Raw genomic sequence first — 27,101 nt, forward strand, 5'->3', positions numbered from 1 at the left:
TTCATGGTTCTGGGACTGCATAAGAAGGTAATGAGTAGAAAATGTTAATGTAAGATACTAACTGAAAGTACTGGTCACTTCAGATATATGCACAGCAATATGATTGACAATTAGAAGACAATAAAGACTAACACTGAAGAGAAAGAAGCATTTACTTGTAACTATGGTTGAAAAAAGGAAAATTTTAATAGAATTATCTTTCTTAAGGTCACAGGTACAGAACTGATACAGAACGAAGAGTGGTAAAAAAGGAATGAATTTATTGACTGTGTGGGAAAGCCTGGGATACCTGGATACTCGAGAGATGCAAAATATGTGGAAATAAAAGATTAGAAGTATACCAATACATTGAGATCAAATTTTGAACACAAGAAAAATGAAAGCACAATAATAATACATCAAACTCTGAAAGAGTTAAAGCGATAACAGCCTTATAAAAATGATGAAAAGGTATTTTAGAAATTTAGGATTTTGTGTTAGATATGAGCACAAAGCTATTTGTTGGCATGATTGCCATGCCAGGGTAACTTTGTCTCTGCCAAAACACAGGGTTTTCATTTTCTTCACTCTGTGACCTTTTAAAATTGGAGGAGTTCAATGGCAACAAATTTGGAACATCCATCATTCTCATCACAGCTGCTCCAACGTCCCTGAGTACATGGGTGCTGAAATGGGAAAGAAATTAACAGTTCATTTGTGAAAAGTGTACTTTCTTTCCCAAGTGCCTGATGAGACCTCCCCCTCTGTGTGTCTGTTGCAGATAAATCAGCCTTCATACTTCACTACACAAAACAGCATACAAAAAAGCATACGCTGAAATATCTGGAAACAATCAAGAGAAATACAGAAAATATTAGATCTTTATTTTGAGTTCCTGGAACAAAGGAAAAGTGAACAATCACCATTATATAAACAATATAAAAATTTCAATGAACAGACAGGTCAATAAATAACGTATAGGGGAAAAGATTTTTTCTTTATATATAGTATCGAATTCAGAATCTATGTTTGAACCATTATCATTCAAAAATAGTAACCACAGAATACTTGCCACAGTTCATTCATTCCAATTTAACTTATGCAATATTAAAAAAATAAATGGTATCCAGCTCAAAATACTGGTCACCTGCTGCTGTTTAAAGACACATACTGTACATGGAGCATTCAGTTTAGACGCAAATCCCATTCCATCAGTTCAATCTGTCTGGGTTTTTACCTGTCCCAAAAGACTCTTAGAAGAAATAAGTGCAGAAAAATGCCTGTAAGTGCAGCAGACACAAATTATTCAGAACAACATTGCTAAATTATACTTTCATAAGTAATTCGTGGTTACTCACATGCTGTGTATTGTGTCTGCAGCTGTCTAGTCCATGCAGTTTTTCCAAGGGGGACACAAAAGCTGCACAGGCTTGTTCACTTCTAGAGGTTACTCTAGTGAAGTCTTCTGAAGGTAACATTCATCTGTAGTAAGATGAAGTGTCACTTAGAGAGCTGAATATGTGGAAATGTTAGGCTGCAAATAACAGAAAACGTCATGATTCCATTGAAGATTTAGATGTTTCACTTTTCCTTACAGTGTATTCCAGCCTCAGCAAATCTTTCATTTAATTACTTCCTATTTAATAATTAATGTTTCAGCTGTAGGTCTTTCATATTCATAGCGTACAAAATTATTTATATAAGAATTTTTATACATGATGATCCTAATTGAGTCATTCTTTTAGTAAAATTCCTTGTTAAACCACTGGTTTACTATAAAACTAAGGGTAGGGTGGGGAGGAGAAAATTTGCCCAAACTATCTCCATAAGGACTGACTGAGACCCAAAATAGCTTGAGGCTATTAATATTGCAAATCTTTGTACTAGAGATTTCAAAGTGAATGTACTTTAGCATCAAACAAGCAATTAAAAAAGAATCAGAAATTAAATCTTATAAGCCTCTCTTTTTTTTTGAAATTCCCTTTTTGAAATTGCCATTTTAAAAAAAGTTTTCCACGTTCCTGGAAATTTCTGAACAGCAACAATTGTAAATAAGAACAAGATAGTAATAAACTGATTGTATTTTGCTTATCGATGTCAATCAAAAATAATAAACATGTCAATTCTTACCAAAGATCCCAGCAAAACACACTTCTGATTATCACTATTCACACTAAAAGTGCAGTTATTAGCAACTTTCATGGTCTTCCATTGTGCAACATACTGATTACTCTTGGTATCATCAAGTAGTAGAAGTGGTTTTATATTCATAGAATAGGATGCTATAATGAGTTTCTTTGTGCTTTGGGTTTTTGTTTTGGGATTTTTTTTCCATTTTCCTAAAGCCTAAAGGGAGCAAATGAGAAATATTTTTGCCACAGCCAACAAACTCAGGATTTAGGAGCAAGCACTGTGGCTCTTGAAGGCACATTTAAAACTCTCTTAGTCCAGTGCTTTCTGAGTTTACTTGAATATTCAACCCCAGCACCTCAGGGAACTTCATAAATTGAACAGTGTTTTATTTTCTATTTTACAAGACAGTAGATGCTTCATTTATTCCCAAGATCATGTTACAAACTGACAGATACCCTCTGGCTAGTATGAAAACTAACCAATATTTATTATGCAAAAAAATAAATAAATTACTTGTCATTGTACCAAGTGTCTGAAGAGGAAAATGATTGTGATGTTTAAAAAGGTACTAACCTCTTTGCTCACTCCTACCTGAGCTCGAACATCCTTTGCAGAGTTGGGAAGTAGCCACATGCTGGAATTAGAGGACAGAAAGCTTTGGATGTGCTTTGGGCTGGGCTTTTTTCTGTGTACACAGCAAACCAGAATTACTTAAGAATTTCTCTCAAACTCATATTCTGCCCGGAGACATGCATCTGGAAATAGAATTTGTTTGAATGCATTTGAAAAATATGGTTGGTTTTTTTTGGTAGAGTTAGCATGGAAATTATGATGATAACAATTATTATTATTAATAATAACAATAATTTTTATTTTAAAAAAGCCCAAAGCTGGGATATCTCACTTGGAAAAACACTTTTAATAACTGTGCTTGATGATATACTCGTATCATTTTAAAAAAAGGATCATCTTCCTGTGGTACTGACATTTATAATTCTTTCATTAGTTATACAGAGAAGCTTTAGAGCAAGCACTCAGTGATGTGTTCGTTTAGTCAGGTGGTTAAGTAGATGGTTAACCATAAAGTTCAGAGCAGGATCAAAGCAAATCCTGCTGTTGGTGCTTGAAGGCATGTCTGTGTTTCTGTCAGGTGGTTTAAAACTGATGCTTCAGAGACAGAAAATGAAAGCATGGAGGGGGGGAAGGATCCATTTAATTTTCTAACAGAACATTACGAATATCATCAGCTTAATAAATAATTTATGAAGTTTTACCTTCAGTGGCTATGGATATGGTCAGAGCACTGTATAGATAATGACACTTAAGTAACCCATACGTGAGCAGTTGTATGACTTTCTTTTCTGCACCTATTGAACACTCCTTGGTTGTGTATCCTTGGTTGACAGAAATCAGTGTCTCTATATTGACTTCAGTTATTCAATGGATCATAATATAACTCTGTTTGGTCTCATTTCTTTGATTTTCCAGAATGATAAAATGCTGTTTATTTGTGGGGGTAAAAAAGGGACTCTTATTGGAACAATCTTATGGCTTCCACTCTCATTACTAATTTACTTGAACCCCAAACTTAAGCCAGACAGTGCATTTACCCAAAAGAGAGTGACTCATTGGCACTCTCTCTGACATAAATCATATAATTTAAAATTCTTGTTATCTTCTGCTCCTTCTGACTTCATACATTTGCTTATTAGAAAAGAGTAAGAAAATTGAAAAGTACCACAACATGTGTTTAAACAGCACTGCTTCTAATAATAATTACTGCTAGAAATATGTGTCTATACATCAAAGAAGCAGACTAGACATATGCAAAACAGCAAAAAGACAATCTCAACACTCTAAGTGTCATCAGATTAGCCAAGAGATACAGAGAGAACGTATAAAGAAACAAAGGGAAGCGATGACTTGGCAAAAGCAGTGCTGGCATTAGCACAGCAGTAACCTAGTTGTGGTAATATTTTTTTTGTCACATCTCTCGCAAGACATATTTGTTCAATGTTACATTAATTCTGCTATTGAGTTTCCCTTTCAAGAATGCCCTGATAGTATAAAATCCCTGCTGAAACCCAATAAATATAATATTTCTTGATGGAAAATACATATATAATCACAGTAAAATGTGATTGGTCATATTTGCATCATGCTGTTTTTCTGGAAGGGCATTTGGCCTCTTGAGGTTTGCCAGAAACCCTGAAGAAATACTGTATTAGTATCAAGATAGTTGTCAGATATCTAGTTATTTTATAATATTTAGTTCAAATGAATTTTTACTCGTGGAAATACAAATATTGCCCTGTCTTTATTACATTCTATTTTAAGGGTTTCAGAGTATTTTACTACTATGGAAATTTGCTGATTATATACTTTTACATAACCAATGCCTTATTCAGAGTGAAATTTAATTTCAACCATTATATAAAGTTAATATATAACATCATAATGATGCCTATTTCAGTGTGTTGCTATTCTTGACAAAAAAATTAGTTATTCTTCCCTTTCCCTTGGGAACTGGTATAAATCAACGTCAGAGACAAAACAAAACCCAGTTTCCTTGTCGATGAAGTTATTTTGAAAGAGGGAGACAAAATATGACAGGCAGGGTTTGTGTACCCTCTATTACTTTATGTACAACAATTTTCTAACAATGAAAGCCTAAAACATAAAGAACTGTCATTTCAATTCTCTTAGCAAAGAAAGTACTAGAAATAATATAGCATAAATTCTATTATGTTAAATATTTCACTCATTGTATGGCAATAGATTAAATGAAAACCATTTCTTTTCTGCTTGTTATTGTTGTATTTCATCTTAGTATGTCATCAGACTTATTCGAGGAATGGATACAAATAGGAAATCTCAAAAACATTGAGTTTACAGTCCACTTCACCAATGACCAGCTGCAATAGTCAAGAAAATTAAAGCACTAACACTTACCCAGCTTGCTTGCTTTCTTAGTGCACAGATATATTGATAGCTATAACAAGCAGCCAATGCATTCAAGTATCAGGAAATTTAAAGTAGAACTGGAAAACAAATGTCATTCTTCTGCTTTACATTATGTTTCAGTAACTTTGGGAATTACTCACATTGACCAAATTAAGGGCGTAGATAGTGCTTGGTTATTTAATTTCATTCGGGGACTTTAAATTTACATTTCAGAACCCCTATGAAATCAATGGATGCAACAAAATGAGAGTGCTCCTTTTTCTGAATCTCTGTGTACTATACAGAAGGAGGAGGTATTGGCACAAATTTAACATTGGGTTTCATTTGTGGCTATTGCACAGATATCAGCTGAAGAGATGAGAGAGAGAAACTGATTAAGATAGCTCACTCTGAAGGTAAAATAAATTGTTAAATTGGGGTTGGCTTCAGGCCAGGGGTGGTGACAGTGGTAAATTAAGAGAGAGAATAAGACTGCAGTTAAGGAAAATCTGGGTAATTAAAAAGGGACAGAAAGACCTTCTAGAGTGACTGATGAGCCCTTAGTGAATAAAAAAGGTCTGGTGAAATCTAGACATATAGGCCAGAAGTCACCAAATGTACCTCTTCAATAGAATGCCAGTACATTGTGATACGTGTGTGCGTGTGTGTTCAGGTTGCTTATTTCAATGAGTTTTCTAGGCTACTTTGGTTCAAATTGTAGGCAAGCAGCTAAAGTATGAAATGCTTATTTTTAGTAAACTTCCAAATTATTTCTATTGAGACTTAAATTTTCAATATAGGGAAGGAATTGTAGAAAAGAGAGAGAAGCAGAAGAAAGGTGCTGTGTTTTCAAAGGTAACATTCAGCAACATTTTTCCACTTGAAAAGGAAACTAGAACTTGGTAATCTTACAAAGAATAGTAAGGATTTAGACATAGAGAAGAACCGAGCATTTAATCTACTGAATCTTTCTGCTAAAGCAGAATTCTTCTCTTCAATCTGTGTTTGAATCTAGCTTTGAACATTTCAAAAGAACTTTAAATATTTTGTATTTCCAGTTTTTCCCACTCTTATTCCTCTGGTTTTGGGGGTGCGGGGGTGGGAGGGTGGGTGTTTCTTACCTTTTTATTTGCTTCTTTTTGATACTCCACAGTCTCTCTCTTCGTTTCACGTAACATTTGCTGTGGAGCAATATTTATATATAAAGTGTTACTTATATAAAAGTACACTGTACAGGGTATTGGCAGAGGTGTGGATTATCTGTCTGAAAGGAGAAGACTTCTGCACCTTTCTATTCACAGAGATGAGGTTTCTTTCCTTTTAGCACCTAACGATACATCCGTCTTTGTCAAAGCCTATTTACTATAAATTAGCTCAGGCATATTTCTTCAGTGATTCAAGTCCTTCTTTATTACTCCTCATTACTTGATGTTCCACCCAATTTAATCACATCTGCATACTGGGAAATTGTCCTTAGACTCATTATTCTAGTTGTTTGCATTATGATACGCTTGATAAAGCTGATTTCTTAGCTCCTTCTCTCTATTATATAAGGAAGTTTGTCACTGTATATGTAAACTGTATTCTTGATGCCAGATCTAACACCATATCTTTGACATCATTATAATTTTATTTGAAATTTATGACAGCAAGATGTTAAAAGCAGTGTATGCAGCAGAATGCTAGTAAAATTTGCCAGGAATGGGAAAGCAGTAGTTAAGTCTTGGTCTATTTTCCCAGTGATTCTTTTAGCTATTTCAAGACAGGATTTTTTGAAAATAATATTTTGTTAGTACCAATCTCCAGACATGAAATGAAAAGTCTTTTGACTAATGGGAATGTGGTCTGCTGGCTATAATTAGGGACAACAGCTAGTTTATATTCCTGACACACAGATTTTGCAGTGTGATCTGAAGTCATTATGTACATCAGTTCACTCATAGGTAAAATGTGCACAGCAGCACAATACATAGTGTATTTAGTAAAAAACCTGTACTTTCTCATGTTGAAATGCTTTTGTTTTTATAAGAGGAGCCAAAGCTTAAAGACTATACTTGATTATTTCATATTCTTCAGGAAGTTCATGTCCAAATCCAAGCTTTGTGACTGAAAACTATTACTAAAATTGGCACCCCACTCTTGTCACCAGAATAGTTGTTCTTCATTATCATGCAATAGCATGAACTTCTCATGAAGCCGTCAGAGTTGTTGTTCATTTCTTATCTGTGGAGTAATAAATCTTTGTTACCAAATTTTTTTCCTATGCAGTGTAAAAGACAAAGGCTAAACTAAAAACTAGAGCTATATAAATAGATCTCCATAATAAAAGCAAATCTAAATTGAGATTGCTGAATATTCTCTCAGTTTTTAGTGCATTGGACAAGATCTGGATATCCACTCAGGTTTACATGAAAGAATCTTAAGTTCACTCCAGTTTTCAGTGAATTCTATGTGGTTTGATATTTACAGTTTTACTTAATAGCAGCAGTAATGAAAAAAATTTCATTGCAAAGCAAAGCTATTTACTCAATACAATTTGTGGCAATATAAACAGAACCAAAGCAAGATATTTTCTGAAACTCTAGAAATCATGATAGCTTTTTTTTTTTTTCAGATTTTTTATTTTCTTTTAGTTTCTTTTTAAAATTTTAGTATTTCCCAGCTCTGGAACTAGAAATAACAAGATACTATAGATAAGGCACTTAAAGATCTTCACCATACTAGTAATAAAGGAATAACCCAGTTCTCAGATTTGTACTTCAAAAAGCTTTAGCTAATATATAAACTATTTTTTCCTGGAATGAGGAATTCTGAGGTTTTGTCATCACACTGTCATTGTTTCTTGATAGGAAACAAATTCAAGCCAGCATCTGAAAACAACTGATGGCAGATTAGGATGACCAAAATTGCTTTCTACTTTGTCCTACATTTCTGAATAATAAATAATCAATGACATTGTGATCACTGGTCAAAATAAACCAGTAGACTATAGAGGCTTCATTAAGACTTTTCTCATAAACCTTGAGTTGTGTGATAATGCAACATATATTTAGATCCTATGGTAAAGTAGCAACATAAAATCAGCGATAACCTATAAACAGAACTTGACAAAAAAAACCCCAAAACAACAACAACAAAAAACCCCAAAACCAAAACGCTCAAAAGTGAAGGCAGAAGAGAAGCCAGTACATTTTAAAGTCCATATTGTGCCTACATTCACATACCTGTGCCAGGAACACCATTGGTCTTATCCTTGTCTTTCAAATTTGACCAAATGGAAGAATACATGTTTTAAAAAATATTAAAATGAAGGATCCTCATAATAGTTTATTGGCTTTTTAAATATTTCAGCATGGTTCTGTTAAGGCTCTTACTATAATTTGTTATTAATAAAATATATTCTAATCCACAGCAATCACAGTTCAAGTTTATTTTCTATAATAATAGCTCAAAACCCCTTGCCCTGGTGTACTCATGGATTTGTGGAGGAGATGTGATACTGGACCTGATATTCCTGCTCTATCCTGTTCCAAGCATTCACTGGATATAGCTGAAATACAGGATATAGCTGATATTCATTATAATATTTATTGATTCTCTGCCCAGTAGCATATGACTCTTATTCTTTGCTTATAAAAGTATAGGAAATTAATGAAAACATCACTATCCCCTACTTATCTTTTTAAGATTTTGTTTAGTTTGTGTGGTATATTTTCATTGCTGATAATTTGGCAGCAAATCAAAAAAGTCAACTAATATTTATCTTAATATCTATGCAGCCTTTGCTCTGTATAGAAAATGGCTAATGATGTATTAAACTCATAATTTTTCAATGGATTTCTAATGACTATGCAGTACTAGAAATTAGTGGGCTGAATTCAGTGACCTTCAGTCACTATAGCATCATATTTGAGACACAGCAATTCATTTTCCTCACAAGCATGTTTATTGTGTGTCTTCCCTTTCTTATAGCTGGAATGCATGAAGGCAATATAAAGAACTAAAAGATATGTAGGCAACTCTTTAACTAATGTTATAAACACTTTAGACATGTTTTGAAAATGGTTTCTACTCAGTACAACCTTGCCTATGCTTATCTCTTTCATCAAAAATCTGAAAGAAATTGAAAGACAGGATAATTAAAGAGAAACATTCAGAGACTTGAGAGTATGGATTGAAAGACTAATTACAAGTTTTCAATACTCTTCTTTGTTTCTGTTTTCCATTTGTGCTTTTCCATCAGAAAAAAAAAAAAAGTCAATCTCTACTAGAATTAGCTAATAGTGTTCAGTTCCTCATCCTACATTTTAATTTTTGAGGTTTTTTTTTTTATTACATCTTGATGTCTTTGGGGCTTCTACATCCTGTTTTCCTTAAGCTAAATACAAAGTGAGGGAAATATGATCGTGTAAATTTGATGGAAAAGCCATGTTCCACTGCTCAGTTTTATAAATTATGCACAAATATTGACTTACGTATGCTGTAAGACCTCCTAGAATAGGGCCCCAGCATGTGCATCTGTTGAAAGAGCCTGCCAAAAAAAGTGTGTTTCAGCCTCCAACATGTAAAATATGCATATTCAATTACAAAAAATCCTGACATCATTTCAAAAAGGTTTCAGTAACTTGCTGCAATCCCCAGGAAGCAATAACTTGCGTGCCAACAACTCATGTAAGTTTTATGTATCTATTTAACTTGCTTAAACAACAACACCAAAAATAAATTAACATTACTGCATGGCATTTCTTGTAACAGACAATACACTGGAACTCCCTTTAAAGAACATTCTTACATATAACATCATATATGCAAAAATTTCTCCACGTACCATTTTGAGAGTAGGAGAGTAGGACAGTCAACCATAAGTTGACATGTTCAAAATGCTTGGTTTTGCCAGATGTTTTTCTTTTGGATCCTTTTTTGCTTCAGTGTGCTTGACAGTATTTTTCTCCAACCTGTTAAAAAAACCAAAAACTATAACCCTGAATATTTATGAAAAGAAATGCACACTTTGAAACGTCACCTTTGGCATTTTATTTCTGTGCCAAAATTTAAGTTATATTTTGGGAGCGTAGCAAATGTTTAATGTATACACATTCCTTTGAATAAGAATCTGAACTTTCCTTTTAAGGAACAAAAAAATGTCTTGTACTCACATTTGCTTTTTTTCTCAGTTCCTCTGTGCCATTCCTATGTGTGCTACAGTCTCTACCAAATGGCTAGCAATAGAATATGAACCCTACCTCCTACCTAAAATAAATATAGATAGGCTGACCTAACCACAGGCGTATTTTTAATGAACACAATTTTGAGTGTTTTATACAGTGTATATATATATACAGTGTAATATAAGATTAGGAACATATGGTTCTGGTGGTAAATTAGCACTATGAAGATATATAGCAGTGAAAATTTCATGACATTTTCAGAACACATAAAGTACCCTGGGCTTAGATAAATTCAGACCTAACTCATTTTGAAACATGAAGGTTGTAGCCTTGTCAAAACAAGTCTGAATAATGATAATACTATAATGATTTATTGAAGTTCTTATGAGGAATAATAAGGAGAGTTTTAAATTATCATCTGTGTTAGTGTTTCATCTGCATGGGAATCATATAGAATTATGTTTGAGAATAATAAAGCCTCAACAGAAAGGCCAAATGATTACTGGGATAAAAAGACAAAATCCTGTGAAATCATTTAATTTCATTTCATTAGATTTTCCTTCCTGAGGATATTTATTAAGGGGACAAAACCCAATGGATTTGGAAGTCAGCCTTGTTTTCAGAGCTCCATCTGCACAAGAGCAGTTCTGGATTCATGGATGCCGAGCGCTGCAACAGCATAGGAAGGACTTTGCCGTGAACAGTTCCACCCTGATCAGAGTTAAAAGGTACATTCTGTGCACACTGTGCTTCTGAGAGGCTTTTCCTTTCTTTTTGATAGGAATAAAAACAAAGAAGGGGATCATACTAAAGGGAAATGGAAAGACTGATTTCATATAATCAAATGCAAAAATTTTGCCTTTTTGTTTAGCCCAGTTTAATTGAAGATTTTTAAGGCCTCAGAAATGTCTGATGGAATTTGTTTTTTGAATTTCTAATTCTCAGCCTAAAATCAGTGGGAAAAAAGGTAATATTTGGACTCCTCCCTACCTGTCAGTTGAATCAAGTTTGATGAGTAGAAAGAGCGTGGAAAAGCTAAGAGGAAAAAAAACATGTATACATGGGAAATATTTCCTCAACCAACAGATTTACTGAGGATTTTTTTAAATGAAAGCTGTGATCTAAAATAAATGGACCCAAAATAATAATGGGATATTTTACCTGTCTCGGAAGAACATTCATAGTGTAGGTTCTGTAGAAATAGACTGTAAGTCCACTTTTATCTTAAATTTTCAGAAACATAAATTTGAAAAAAAATAAATATGAGGGCAGTTACTACCAAACAGATGAGAATTTTATATAAATACTGTGGTTTTCCAAAACCACAGTAGACCAGAAGTCACATTAAAAATGATGCAATTATATAGCAATCAAATTTAGTGAGAAAATTATATGCATATATATCAATAAATCCAAGAATTTTAGTACTCTGGATATAAAGACATGAAAGATCATGCTACCACATTGATGTTTATCAGAACTTCTATACCACCATGAATGATAGTGATATCTGAGGTACAGTGTTTGAGAGATAGGGGGAAAGATAAAGAAAAGGAGAAAGTGTGAGAGGGAGAAAGTCACTCTGAATATACCAAAACAATACATGTAAAAATTACAGGATTTACTACAAATATCTTTATCCCATTATGATCAGGTCTGAAGAATATTACTAACTACATAGAAACTGAGCAGCCCATCTGGATGTAGTAGCAAAAATGGGATGCATTGTGAAAGTGTGATGCAAGCTGTAGGTACTGTAGCAATTTATTTCTTTATTTTCTGTAGGCAGATGGCAAAAACAAATTTATAGTGAAATGAGCTATAAATTCCTTTGGTACTAGGACTCCAACCAAGACATAACAAGTCTGGATTCTTAATTAGATTAACCTACAGAATCCTTGGACTAATAATTACTGATTTATCTCTGTCTCTCAAAGGCAAATAACTTCCAGGAGCTTTAAGGAGTATGATCCTATTAAGCCATGTCAGTAGATTTTTCATATTAAAGAAAATAAATTTCGGTTATTTTAATAACTAGTTAAGAACTGGAAGGAGACATAGGTAAAGAAAACAATTGATTCAAATTGAAAACATATACTGCCTTTGAGAACAAAGTATTAATAGGAAGTGTTATCACCACATAAACTTTGAAAGGCCTACATAGAAGGGATTTATTTGTAAAGTGTGGTACTTTGGGTTTCTACTGCTTGACATTACTTCGAAAATAAAAAAGCTCTGCTCTACTGACAAAGATAGCAGTCAATTTCAAAAATTTTTTACATTTTTTTAAAAAATAACTTCCATAAGCCTCATGAGAGTTAATCCAAGTTTCACTAACAAAAAAGTTAAAATCTCATAAGCATAAGTAAAATGAGTGAGCCTTTTGATTCATGGAGAAGAAAGGATGAGTGAATACCTGGGTAACACCAGTACCACTTAACCTTATGTTATCAGTCTGATTTCTTTTTCTCACTAAAAAGAAACAAAACCACAACAACTCTTAAGGTAACTCTGAAGGTTTCAAGGTTACTTGCACAGGGACACCTCTTTGGAAAAGTTGCCCCAGAGTTCCACACATTTTCATAAAAACATTCAAATTCATAAGAGGTAATATTCATACCATCTCCCTTACTCTGATTATTTTCAAGGAATTATATTCTGTTTTTGCAAGGTGTAACAAGGATGATAGCCTCTTGGAGAAGAGTATGACTCCGAGACATGAAGATCCTGGATTCATTTGTATCAGGATAATTTTAAAAGTTGACCACTGAGGAGCACCAAAGTAGGCATGAACTATGAGAAAAAGCATTGGCATCCTTCCAGAGCTTAAAAATTTTCAAAAAGTACGTGCTGCATGAGTAGGGAAGAAAGTTTTAGCATCTGTTCTGTTTTTACTCTTCTATTATTAGGGTGACTATCTATAAGGTAGTTCAGATTAAAATCATACATTAGTGCAGCCTCTGCTAAACACATCTAACTTTATAGACAGTGGAATTTAATTATCAACATCAAAACAGTAACTAAGACATTTTGATCTATGATCGCACAGGGAGACGGTGCACAGTGAAGAATAATTACAAGATTAACTGGTATATATATGCTCTGAATTCAAGAATGTTGAATCTGTTAAAACACATGCACTTTTCTCCTTTAAATGCTTATTTGTATGCAGCAAGATACACGTGACTTCTATAATGGGGATAAACAGATGCCACACGTTAGTCTTTTTAGTAATTATGACTACAGTTCAGGAGCAATAGAGTGAATTGATAAGAAATGCTCTTTGTTTTTCTTTAGGCCAGATATTTTATAGGATATTTTAAACAGTGACTTGTTTTTGTATTTAAGAACAGCTGTACATGATAGTTTAAAAATATGTTACCATGGAACCGATCTCTTTACACTCAAGAGGCTGAGCAGACATAGCAGAAAGGCATAACCCAAAGCACCTTACTATTTTGGAAACTAAACCAACCTTAAAATCTAGATTGATTCTACTGGGGTTTTTTTGAAGACCAGAACAGAAGCTGCAATTGCATCTCCATTATTTTTTTTTTTTCAATCATTAACAGAGGAAACAGTTCAGAAAGCGTACAAACTCCAGGTGAGGATCAGAACTTTTACAGGGAAGTTGGTTTTGGGTAAACTTGGAACTCATACCCTGTAAGCTGGACAAGATCTTGTTACTTTTACAATATATATATATATTTAAAATTAATTTTAAAATGTCATTTGCTAGAAAAAAACCCTCTTGAATACCAAGAATTTGTGTCTCTAACATTCAGGTGTCTTTGACACCCCAGCACTAGAACTACTCCAGTCTAAAGAAAAAATAAGCTACCAGCATGCAATTCTTTTTTATTTCTCAGGCAGTTTTACCTTGCTGTCCAAGACTCTTCCACGTTTTAAGTCACTGTGCTATGGTACATAGGCCATACTCACTTGAAAATACAGATTTTCAATTAATGGGTCAAGAATATTTCCCTTTAACCAAAGATACATGCGAAGATAATGACCTGCAAGACTAAGTGACAACCTTGCCTGTAGTTTGGAAAGAGGCATTGATAAGCGTTTCTCTAGAACCTTATAAAATGAATCTGTAATCATAAATAGAAGGAAATTGGGTATATTTGAATATATGGTACCCAGTATTTGAGTATCACTCCAATTCCCTTAGTACTCAATGGAGAAACACCACCAGATGAACGCAGAAATATATAGTGGACAATGGTGGCAAGCAAGAGTTTTCAACAGTTGTGCTTTTTAATTGAACTACGCTTTGACAGAACAATACACTGCCGCCCCACTGGGTGGCCCCTATGCTATACTTTTAATATTTTTTATGTCTTCAAATATAATTTCTTTTAAGCAATATTTTGTCTAATTTATACGATTAGCCAAACCAGAAGCTGGAAAGATAATATTTTTTAACTTCCTTTCTGATGAATAATAAATGTCACATAGGAATTAGAAAGTAGGATGTAGTCGCATGTGCCATCTGCTGCATATGGGAACAGAAGAAAGATATTAGACTTTAAATTAGGGGTTGCTTCATAGAAACTCAAAGATGAAAGGAAACCACACCAATCACTTGGAAAGTAATACCAGTCTCTATCAGTCATTAGAAATCTATCAGTGCTTAGTAAATCTCACAATATGACAAGATACTCTTGAGAGCCCTCTAAGGAATATCTACAAAGTGTATTTTAGATAGAAATTAATGTCATTAAACACATACAGTCTTCTGATTATTTACTTTATTTTCTTTTCCCTTTCTTCTAGGTGCCTAAGGCCTGTGATAGCAAGGATATGTGGAGATGTTTCTGAGGTAAAATATGAAACCTGGGATGCAGTATTCCCATAGCAACTGACTATTCACAAGAGTAAGGAGAGCTACATATTTACATAAAAATTCACTTAAAAAAAATTATCCGTATTTTGCCTCAGAAGTGAAAGCTGGTAGTGTGCCCATCACCCTGTATGTAAAAATCTTTATGCCATTCACCTGCTTTAAATCCAGATAATTTATGCAAGGAAAGTTGCTTCTATCTGTTTCAGCTGCCCATTTGATCTCAGCTGTGACTAAAGAGTCAGACGCTGAACCAGCAATAAGTGACACGAGCTAGGCTTGTCTGCAAGGTGGCACGTCCATGAGATATGACAAGGAAGGAGGTGGCTGGCAGGGATGGTGTGATGTGTGAATGTGGGATGCTGGAGGTGGCCCTGGCACTCTGGGAACCATTCTCAGTGGCTTCCCTATCCCTCCTGCTCCAAATGTCAGTGTCTGTACGCTGAGACCCAGGTGAGCTCTTCTAGCTGGTATGGAATAGCACAGATATTTCCACTTATGTGTCTGGCTTCTGTTTTTTTTTTTTTTGTTTTTTTTTTTTTTTTTTTTTTTTTTTTGTTTTTTTTTTTTTTTTTTTTTTTTTTTTGTTTTTTTTTTTTTTTTTTTTTTTTTTTTGTTTTTTTTTTTTTTTTTTTTTTTTTTTTGTTTTTTTTTTTTTTTTTTTTTTTTTTTTGTTTTTTTTTTTTTTTTTTTTTTTTTTTTGTTTTTTTTTTTTTTTTTTTTTTTTTTTTGTTTTTTTTTTTTTTTTTTTTTTTTTTTTGTTTTTTTTTTTTTTTTTTTTTTTTTTTTGTTTTTTTTTTTTTTTTTTTTTTTTTTTTGTTTTTTTTTTTTTTTTTTTTTTTTTTTTGTTTTTTTTTTTTTTTTTTTTTTTTTTTTGTTTTTTTTTTTTTTTTTTTTTTTTTTTTGTTTTTTTTTTTTTTTTTTTTTTTTTTTTGTTTTTTTTTTTTTTTTTTTTTTTTTTTTGTTTTTTTTTTTTTTTTTTTTTTTTTTTTGTTTTTTTTTTTTTTTTTTTTTTTTTTTTGTTTTTTTTTTGTTTTTTTTTATTATTTTAGAACAATAAAAGAAATACCAAATCACGGTTCACTATCTTCTGCTGTATCATTTATTGGTTGAATTCTAGACACAGATTTTTACTTTAGATAGTTGTCATATACTTTTTTATTTAATATCTGCTGCTAACATTTATAATACCTATAAGCAAAATAAGAGTGGAATAAATGGAAAGGTAAGCAGGAGAAGGGTGCAAAAGTAGTAGAAATCAGTTTCAGAACAGTTGGTAATAGACAATAAATAAGTCTGTTGAAAAAATCTTACAAGACAGTATTTTAACATTCACCATTACCTGTAATTCTACTGGGCCCTGGAAGAGCCAACCTGTTTCCAATATGCCTCTGTTGGAGAGCTCTATATCTTTAATTCAAAGTTTCTTATGAAATATATTATAAACAGATGTGAGGATGACAAATGGTAGTTTGAATTGGACAAAATTGGACAAAAGTATCTTATTAAATTAGCCCTTGGTTATAGGTACTCTTTATAGTAAGCTGGTACTGTGCTGCAACCTACAGATAATACTAGACAGATAATTATCTTGTGATAATTTGCTTGGGAAACCTCTCCTTGAAGACAGCATGGATGAAAGGATGAAGCTACACCTAGCTGGGGTCTTTCCAACTTGCTGGCACTAAGATGCCATTTCAGCAGATCTTCCTTCTACGGTTACCCAACACTCCCTTTAGTGGCACTACTGGACATACCACACAACCCTAGCGTCACACTGTAATGTGCCAAGCTTCAAGCTACCTGAAGAAAGACTTCACAAACAACAAACCCCCCTAGATTAAGGCTAAAAGAGCATCACACACAGCTCAAGGGAGACCTGGACATGTGCAAGTAACCTGCTGGCTTTAGAGTTGCTCACCCTGGAAAGTAGGGGCATGAGCCACTCAGTTCACTTGCTGATGGAGTAAGGGGCCACAACTTGAGGAAGAAGCTTCAGGAGGAATATTCTGGCTGAGAAGTCACCTCCCAGCTGCTCCATTAGGAGGAAGCATGACTGTGTAGGAAACAGGGCTGTGAAGATCACCACAAACCGCTGTTAGAGCCTCTGAGCACCTACAGAAAGCAAGAAGTGCCTCAAACATCACCACCCTCCCTTGTTCCACCTGCTTTTTCACACATAATCACATAAAATAAAATAAACACAGCAGACCTGAAAATTCTACCTTGCCTTCTCCTGCAGGGAGGATGAGAGAGCTCAACACTCATGGCCTGTGAGTGTAGACACCCTACATCCACGGTGCTGGGCTGGGAGAGCAGCCCTCTGAGCATCTGACTGCAAGGCTCCTGAGCATCTGACTGCTCCTCACCAATGCTGAGAATAGGTAGGACAAATGCTGTCTGAAGGACATGCCTTTACAATGAATTTCTTGAGCTTACACATGACAAAATCCATTCCCAGAGTCTGACAGAAACAAAGGTGACTTGAGAGATGGAAGTCTGACAAAATTATACTCATGTATTCTGTGCAGAGCTATGAAAAAGGATTAGAAATTCACATATAGTTAATTAAACATTACTTGTACTTTCTGAAGCTATAGCAGTCTTAGAATCTTATAGTCCTATCTTTTCATGTAATTAGTTTTCCTAGCTGGCAAGCCAGTCTCCAGTGTTTTGTTTACTCTAAGTTATTCTCCAGAAAATAGCATCTAAAAAAATAGGAGAATGGCACAGCTCAATTTTGGGCTAAATTCTTTCCCCCAAAACAAGCAATGAGAAAGAGGAATAGGTCAACAATAAGTGCCTTTCAACTACTCGTCTATACAGGATTGTGTGTGTATCTGGTGGGGGAAAGACAAGGCATATTCTACCAGAGGGAAAAAAAAAAAAAGGAATTTTCTAACTCAGCATGCTGTCCTCATGTTCTGCTGCTGTTCGCTGCACACACATTCCTCACAGAGCTCCCTGTGCTCATCAGACAGCGGGCTACACAAGGGGAGAAAACAAGTTGTATTGAAAAACATCATGTACAGCAGGCTCCACATGTAGTTTTCAGAAGAGTCTCCAGCTTCTGCTGACATGGTTCTGATTTTGACAAGATAGGTCAGTCCAGTTCAAAAGCTGGAACCCATAATGGCAATCTTTTACAGTAAATATGTGGGAAAAATGAACTATAATGGAATACAAATATTTTTGAGCAACTGTTAAATGCTGGGGTTGGGCCAAATGGACAGTTGGCCTGGGGCACCAGATTTTTCATAGGCACATGTATTGTTTACTGAGCACTTAGTCCATCTATCTGTTACCTTCAATCACTCATGGGTGCCTTCATTCTCCCTCCAGGACGGCTGAGCCGAGACGTCTCGCCACAGCCTGGCAGCAGGAAGCCTTGATGTAGCCTCGAAGATGAGGGAAGGCAGCTGCAGATGAATGAATGCATGAAACTAGAGAGTGATGCAGACAGAAGTGTAGTCTGCATGTTACCATCCTGTGGGTTTCTGTTGTTTTGGCTTAGTGGAATCACAGTCTGCCCCCTGCATTTGAGAGGATGTGGTCGCAAACAGCGGCTTTGCGTATAAAAGGGCAAGGTGGCAAAAGGGTTTATTCACAACACATATTGACAACTCTGATCTTGTTATTTCCTTCTTTCTCATGTTCTGTTCATCTGCTTCTAGGCTTTAGTTCCATGCTTTCTGACTTCCCTCAAAACGACTTACATTTTCCCTCTACTTTTTGAAATTTTATTTAATTTTATTATTACTTTTAATTGAAGTGACATGTTAATTGCACAGATTTCATAAATTCTTAAGAAATTAACTGTATTTGCTGACCTACTCAGTCTTCTGATGAGTAGGAATGTTGTTCAGGGAAACTTGAAGACAAACTAATACCTATAGCTCTGGGCCTTGCCTAGGTAGGACAGTTTCTTACCCATTTTTACATTAAGCAATATTCTACATGTAAAAGACTGGCAACATTAAATCAAGCTCTTAATGAGCCACCAAGAAAACAACCAATTTAGAAACTTGTAATATCATACAAGTGACTCATTCTGACCTTCTGCAGCTTTGTTTTCAATTGAAAACAACCCCCAGTTCAAGCATGCAGTACGGTTGCTTCCCCATCCAGTTAGGCATTCCCTCAGGGGAAAAAAAAAAACAAACACCAAACCCCCCAAAACCCATAAAAAACCAGCACATGTGCTCCTATATTTTAACTAGCCAATACTACCTAATAACTACTCTCTTATTATTCAGTCAAACTTTAAACTCACAATCACGTGCAAAGAACCTGCAACAAGCAAATTTTGAAACCAGGTGTTTGCTGGGATCCCCCAAAAATCACTGTGTAGATAAAAATCTGAGAGGACAACTGGGATCCAAAGAAAATCTGCGTGCACTCTATGTCATATGACAAACAATTATTTGGCTAGTCTTATAAAAGACAAAAAAAAGATTATTTTGCAATGCACAGTACTGAGCAAACAATTGCCAGCAGTTATTATCCTGGTTTTGGACTCTCTTAGACGAAGAGTTTACTCAATCTTTTTTTTCTTCTTTTTATTTGACACAAACAAAAAATTCGATAAATAAACTCTAATGATCAATTAAGGACATTTATAATTTTGATTATTTGCAGACTTCCACTTGTGGACTAATAAGAAATATCTGTTTTTTTCAATAATTTGATTAGAGCAGTGTAAAAGTGCATTTTGGATAAAAGCACCCAAGGAATGAAGGCAGGCTCAAATTTCAGAGACAGAAGCAACTCAGAAGGATTCACTAGACTTATCACAGGTTAAATACATTGTGAAGCAATGTTTGAGATCTGGGTTGCATATATGGCTTGTATGATTCACTTGCAACATATACCAGAATACTGGAAATGGCTTGTGGATGTGAACTAATGACTATTGTGTAAGATTTAGCAATCTTACATATCTCAGGATTTAGTACCTTGTATCTCTGCCTAGAGGATTAAATGTTCAAGCATAGGAAAAAAATTTAGAAGAGTAACAGTTGTGATGCAACGAATACGATATGTAATTCTTCTCCCTTTTTCCCTAAATCTCTCCATTTTCCTCATTTCTCTCTGTGTATTGTTTAACAAAAAATCACTTGGTGTCCCTTTCCTTTTCTATTAAAAAAATTCTCTGTGTAGTAAAAGAAGTAAAATTAGATCATAAATTAAATTGATTATGATCTCTTTACCAAGGGAAATGACCCTGTGGAAGACTTCTGGCATGTTATTATGACAGACATTTTTGGTTATGCTTGATTCAATATTTGCCCTGGTTTTTGTCTCATAAAGGCTGAGACTTCTCTCACAAGATCTCACACACTCAAAGTCTTAAATGTGATTCTTGTATTGTCTTGCCACAATTCACGACTTACATTTTGCTTTGTTTTGTCCATGGTATATTAGTTATCCGTATAAACCATATTCATTAGATATTTTTTTTCACAAAGCACCCTTTCGTGTCTCTCCCTCCTTCCTGCCCTTATTTATTAAATTAAACCATGCGGCACAGTAAAGGTGTGAACATCAAGTTTTTTTCGTTTACTGGCTCCCAATTAAGCATGCAGCTGCTGCATTTGAGAGTAATAGTCATCCAGGAAGCCTCTGACAAAGCCAAAGCAAGGACAGGGGTAGACAGAAGGATCCTTACTGGAGACGTCCTCATGGATGACCTGTTTTAAGGAATCATTGGGAGCTGGCATTGATCTATTGTGGAATAGAAAGCCGACCAGCTAATGAAGGCATCAGTAGGAGTACATACAAGGAAAAGGTTTGGTCATCACCGTTTTGACACAGGGTGCAGCAGCAATGAGCCTTACATTAAACCTACACCTCTTAATGGCTATATTTTATTTTCTTATAAGTATTGAATAAGGTGAGGAAATAGATGAAGGGCAAAACAAAAATAATACCAATTTGAAGCAATATTAGTGTGAATACAATGCAATAGAAATTGAATTAGCTGTGAGTCCCTGCTGAATTGTACGAAATAGCTGTTAAAGCTAATTCGCATTGTAACACATAATGGTATTATCGATTTACTTGATACATGGTTAATGAGTGTAATTTTTCAAGCTCTTTGAATACAGTAAATCCTGTTTACTCTTTTAGTGCGAACCTGCCTGCTGTCTATAATACGACTTTTCTTTTATTGTCTCCTCATTGTTCATTCAAATAAGCCTACTCACATTCCTTCACTGGTAGAACTTGATAACATATTCTGTGAGAGCACCTGCATGACCTTTTTATTACATCTCTGTTATCTTTTGTGACAGTCTAGTGGGAAATTCAAGAGAAACTAACAGTTGAATGGCAGGGGAGCATTAACCCCTTCAGGGACTGCACTTCATGGAATCATCATGATACCACATCATGGAAACAGGAAGAATGGGTCAGGGTCAACCACAAAGGTCATTGAAAACCCTGAAACTGTAAGGAAGCAGCTGTGACAGAACGGATGAAATTTGACACGAAAGCACAAAAAGGAATAAGCTTTTAAGTTTTTGGTATTGTACAAAATATGCTACAAAGGCAAAGGGGCTTTGGATTTTGAAAGGGCATTGCCTGCCTTGCAGTCATTCTCATGGTGAGCAAGGAGTCAGTATCTTTACCGACACAAAAAGGATTGAGGGTAAATTTAATTTTCCTTTTGACCAAATTGTTGATTTATTCCCAGGGATTTTAGCCTCTGTGTGATTTGGAGAGACATTATTAGTGAATTACAAATTCTATTTTAGAGTGTATGTGTTTTCCTGTCATTTAACTACCACCTTGATTTCCCAGGTCAAAAATGTTTCAAAAACAATGAACAGTCACTGTGTATTTATTCATGGCCTTATGTTGCCAGTATCTGGCTATCCAACCCACACAGACAAAAGAACAATACTTTAAAATCTTGTTAGATGTTGAAATGCATTCTAAGAATGCAGGAATATGTTGTCTTCCTTCCTTTAGGTGCTATCCTTTCTGTGTCTTTACATGAATTTAGGCTTGGAAAAACTGCCATGAACTCTGATCATGGGATCCCCCTTTTAATTGTTTCCCAGGTTCATGACACATAGGGATAAAGAGTATTAGAAACTGCAGTCCTTAAAATAATTCAAATATGTATCCAAAGACATTACAATATTTTGTGTTTGAGTAATTTCGTCTTCTTCCAAATGTTTATCTTGGTCTGACACATTGGCAGAATTGCTGCCCTTTCTCAATGGTGGTGCCCTTCTCAACAGCAGACGCATAATTTCTTGACAGCCCTTGATTCTGCAAAATCCTCCCAAAATGAAAAAAAAGAAAATACTCAGGATGCTTTTGGTCCTTTCCTCCAACCCTTCCAAAATTTTTGTGATGTCTAAAGGTGCAGTTGCCCTCCATTCTCTCAGAAATCCAACCTTGAACTGAACTGCCTGTTGCTCAAACGTTCTGTGGTTCTGAAATACTAAATAAAAGTAGTAGAAAAATAGAAACAGTCTTAAAATCATACTCCTGCTACCCATTAATAATCAACCTGGCTTAAAAAAAAATATCCATAAAATGACTTTGCTACCAGTACAGAATTTTACAGAATAAATTAAAAATTATTAAAAAATAGAATCTATTTCAGTACTTAAAAAACCCCTATTTAAATATTCCATTAAATTTTCATGCAGGCACCCTGTCCTCCCCTATCCTGTCAGGTCATACTATCAGTTTTAATTACACTTCATGAGCACTGATCAGCTACATGAATACATTTTCAGCTGATGTCCTTTTTAATTCCATGCATATTTTCTACAAAATATACATTTACAGAGGAAGTATCATAACAAGTTCTCTATTTCCACTTATCTGAAATCCAAAGGTAATACTTAGTGATTGAACTGTTTTTTTCTTTCTGAACTTCTGGAATGTATCCAGACTCCATTTCTATATCAATTTATGATAATCATCAACCATGATAACAATAATAAGAGAAAAAGCACGTGATCTTTTAATATTTATCTACCGTAGGAAGCACGCTATTCTTTGAACAGTATTACTGGAGACCCAAGGTTCACTGTTCATGAAAATCACTCAGATATTGTAAGCACATGGCTTTAACCATTTCCTTTCTCTTGCCAAAGTTACGTACTCAGGAGTCGGTCTTTCTTTTTCCCTATTTTAAGAAATTTATGTAACAAGATGACAGTAAAAACAGTGTCAAGTACGAATCTCCTAACTGAAGAGACTAAATGCTACATCAATCAATAAAGGGGTTTAACTGTCACAGAGGTCCTCTGTAGACCTTTTGTTCTGTTTAGATTTTATTTCTGTCCATATCCCTCTTGTTTACCACATTCCAACAGGCAAAGACTCTTACAAATTTATCATCAAATAAAATAACCATGAAGCTATTTTCCAAGGGTATTAGTCAACTGAAATAAAAAATTAGAGTTCTGATCTTTTTAAGCCAACTCTTTTTCTCGAGTTGTGATTACAAATTTGATGTACATACCACCGCTGCCATAAGCTGCTACATTTGACTCTAGTCACAAACGCATAAACAGAGCTAGACTTATTTATAATGGGTTGTTTCTCTTAAAAACCAGTCGTGCCCTGAGCTTACTTTGATAGTAATTAAGGGCTACAAAAAATGTGTTTGATATCTGCTACTATTTGTCTAGATGGTTGAAAAATATTAATGACAAGATTATCAAAAGACTGGAGAAATAACTTCATTGAGAGTACTTCTAGTTATCTAGGCAGATGAGAAGGTAATAATAACTTCTGGGTTTTTTTGCTTACTTTGGGAGATGTTTTCATTTCCTGTTGATGTTAACCTGTTTTTCTCACAAGAAATACTTCTCTTATTAAAAGACTAAGCACAAAGGTATTAATCAGTTTCAATATACTTGCTTTTAAATAAGGCTCTATTTTTCTCTTTCACTTTTTTATTCCTTTTCCTTTTTCATTAAGAGTAAGGCATGAGAAGCCAGAAAAAAAAACCCAAACCCAAACCAGCTATCCCATTAGAAACACAGTCATTAAGGAGAAACAAGTTAACAGGTCGAGTCCTGCTTTTCTGCAATGTTTTCCATCTCATGGAATACCTATAGACTACAAACGCATTGAATCTTTGAAGAATCTGGATTAAGAAGAGGGCACATAGCCCCAAACTCACAAGTGAATGACACAAAACTGCCTTGTGCCCCGCTCAGGCTGGCTGCAGGTCCCGGGAGCACAGCTGCTGTGGACCGTGTGGTGGAGGAGGCCAAGGAGCGGGCAGACGACTGACATCACCCTGAGTGGTGATGGAGGACACATGCTGAACAACTGGAGCTGCTCTCTCGTGCACGCTTCTGCTGCCTGGGGCAGGAGGACTGAGTGTGTGCTGAAAGCAGCAGGGGCCCTACACTGTCTCCCACATCATGCTCCAGAGCACATCCAGAACTGGGGCTGAGCTTGGGCTTGCACCCAGATGCCTTGGATGTGGGACAAGTCTGGGCTCAGGCATATGACTTAGGTTAAAATGCAATTTTTATATATATATATGTGTCTATATATACTCACATAACCCCACTTCCTTAGATACTTTTATCATGATTATCATAAGGGTATGTAAACATTAAAAACCCAAGCATCCAAAATGGTTTCACACAGGTACAGTTGTTCCATAACAAAACACATTCACATAAAATTTGATACCTATCTCTGAAACTACCAAATAACTCATCCAAGACTTTTGGAGACAAAAAGACAGTTTCAAAACAACAGGTATTTAAATTCTTCCAAGCTTGACAATGTCTGGCTTGCTCTGTAATTATAATTTACCAGACATAAGGCCAGAGGGTAATTTTTCCCTGATGTTTCTCTGATACAAATGAGCAGTGAAGTCAGAAAATACACCAATTTTCTCTTTATTAAAAAAATGAAAATCATAGTTACCTGCTAGCAACCATCTCTTTGATGGAATTTATGGGTGTAAATAAAATGTCATATCTACAATCACTACATAAGAAACAAGAAAATATAGTACTAACAGAAAAAATATTTGTAATTTATTTTTTTAAATCTCTTTGTACTTTAAATTAATAGAATATTTAAAAATTAAAAATATCAACAGCCCAAATCATATTAAAAAAATAAAAAAACACTTTGGTTATAAACTTGCTGGTTCCAAAGTGAAGTGAAGGCAGCTGATAGGAGGAAAAAAAAAAAAAAGCAATGGAAATGTGCTCATGTAAATGTAAAAGAGAGAATGGAATGTATGAGATATCAAGGATAAAAACTCCTTGACTCATAGTTAAACAACTAATGTAGTTTAAACGTAAAAGAAGAAAGTGCAATTCTAAAGTGATAGACCTATTTGTGGATGGAGAAGATGGCATTTTAACGGACGCAGGAAAGGCAGAAGAATTGAAACACTTTTCCTTACATACTTCAGAGGTAGCAAGTTCAAATATGCATATCAAAGGAAAGGAAAAGATTTTTTTTAGCCCATCAGTAATTAAGGAGAAACAAAACCTTGGAGTATGAACAGTAGGGATAAACAAGGATGTTAAATAGTTTACACTGAAGACTCATAAGAGAGAGAGCTGAGAATTTAGCTTCCGTCTCAGCTGGTTCATAATTTGTTAAATAATTTATATCAGAAGTAAATTGGTTTCACTGGCTTTCAATAAAAATTTCTTTCATCTTTTAACAATATAAAAAATGTTTGAAATTGATCTTATTGCTACCAGGAGTTAGTACAAAGGATTAATATTATCATAATTTTTTTTTCCTCCAAATTAAATTGCTATATACAGTTAGTGGAGATTCATCTTATCAAATCATCTAAGAAATGGGGAACCTCGGTATCCATCTTGGCTAACTGTCCAAATCTTTCACATGTCAGCAAAGAGAAATAGCTACCTAGAGAGAAGTAATTCATCATACCATGAAACAGGTGTCTAACCTTCCATTGATAGCCACTTAGGGTTTGACTGAGTATCTTCAAAAGTCAGAATATGTTGATTTATGTGGATTAAAAGATCTACTTAACATCTTTGAAAACAAGGAGTTTCTTTAAATAAGGATGTTTATTACTAGAAATTCTACCATTCGGGGCTATCATGAAGAACACACAAATAAAAACTGAATTATTCACAATTAATTATTCAGTTTCTCCTTTTAAAACAATGCTTAAGCAAAGGCACCATATAGCACCAAATACTCCCTAAAAGAGAAAAGTTTAAAAGCCATTCTAAATTTTCTTACACTAACTAATCTGAAAACAAATTAGAGCTATGAAGTGCAAAGCAATTGACCTTCTTAGATATTATATACATCACTTATAAAGCTAATTGCATTTTAATTGGGTTTCACTAAATGGACAGTTTTGCAATAAGATATTAGGTTTTAAACATTTTTGCTTTTAATGAGTGTTAATTTTACTGGTGATTTGCTTCAGTATAGAAGTATCATGACTGAATTAATTCTGCCTGAAGCTATTATACATTTTAAAGCCATAAATGTTGACAAGTACTATAGATGATAAGAACAAAAATGGGGAAGTTCAGCTCAAAAAGAGAAAAATAACTAAATAAAACTCCTAAGCTGTAATGGCTCTGCAAACATTCTAGGAAAGGCATCTTGAGCTGCACGTGTTTTCATGTTTTGAAGTAAACAAGGAAAGTTTGACCTTTTTCTCTATGTATAGTCTCAACAGAACCCTGGATTAAAATTGAATATTTGAGATAGAAATCTTTCTTTGTTCCCCCCCCCCCAGGTTCACTTCCCATTACTTGAAAGTCTCTTATTCATATTCAGTAATGCACAAATAGTCCCAGTGAGATACCTTCCTTTAAAAAAAAAAAAGATTTCTTTCTCTTGCCATACAGGTTTTGCATCATTCATTCAAAAGTATCCTTCTGACTTCTATTTACTTGCTAGCAAGTCCTTCCTACCTGCAATGTCTTCTCTTCATCAGCTGCTAGCCGGACTCCATGCATGTGTTTTATAAAATCTCCTCTTTTCCTGGGAGCCTTGACCCTTTCTTGCAGGGAGGGACAGGA

At 34.6% G+C, this 27,101-nt stretch overlaps 1 long non-coding RNA gene across 1 annotated transcript; it reads right to left on the reverse strand.

Moving 5' to 3' along the window:
* Window positions 1-162: 162 nt before the first annotated feature.
* LOC106885138 lies at window positions 163-27,101 on the reverse strand. The gene is made up of 6 exons (XR_001411388.1): window positions 26,994-27,101; window positions 9,884-10,010; window positions 6,177-6,236; window positions 2,704-2,867; window positions 1,338-1,513; window positions 163-665 (listed from the first exon to the last, which is right to left on the reverse strand). It is a non-coding gene; the product is annotated as an uncharacterized LOC106885138 (long non-coding RNA).

This window comes from Calidris pugnax, unplaced genomic scaffold (assembly GCF_001431845.1).
Source record: "Calidris pugnax isolate Ruff unplaced genomic scaffold, ASM143184v1 scaffold49, whole genome shotgun sequence".
Classification (NCBI taxonomy): Eukaryota; Metazoa; Chordata; class Aves; order Charadriiformes; family Scolopacidae; genus Calidris; species Calidris pugnax.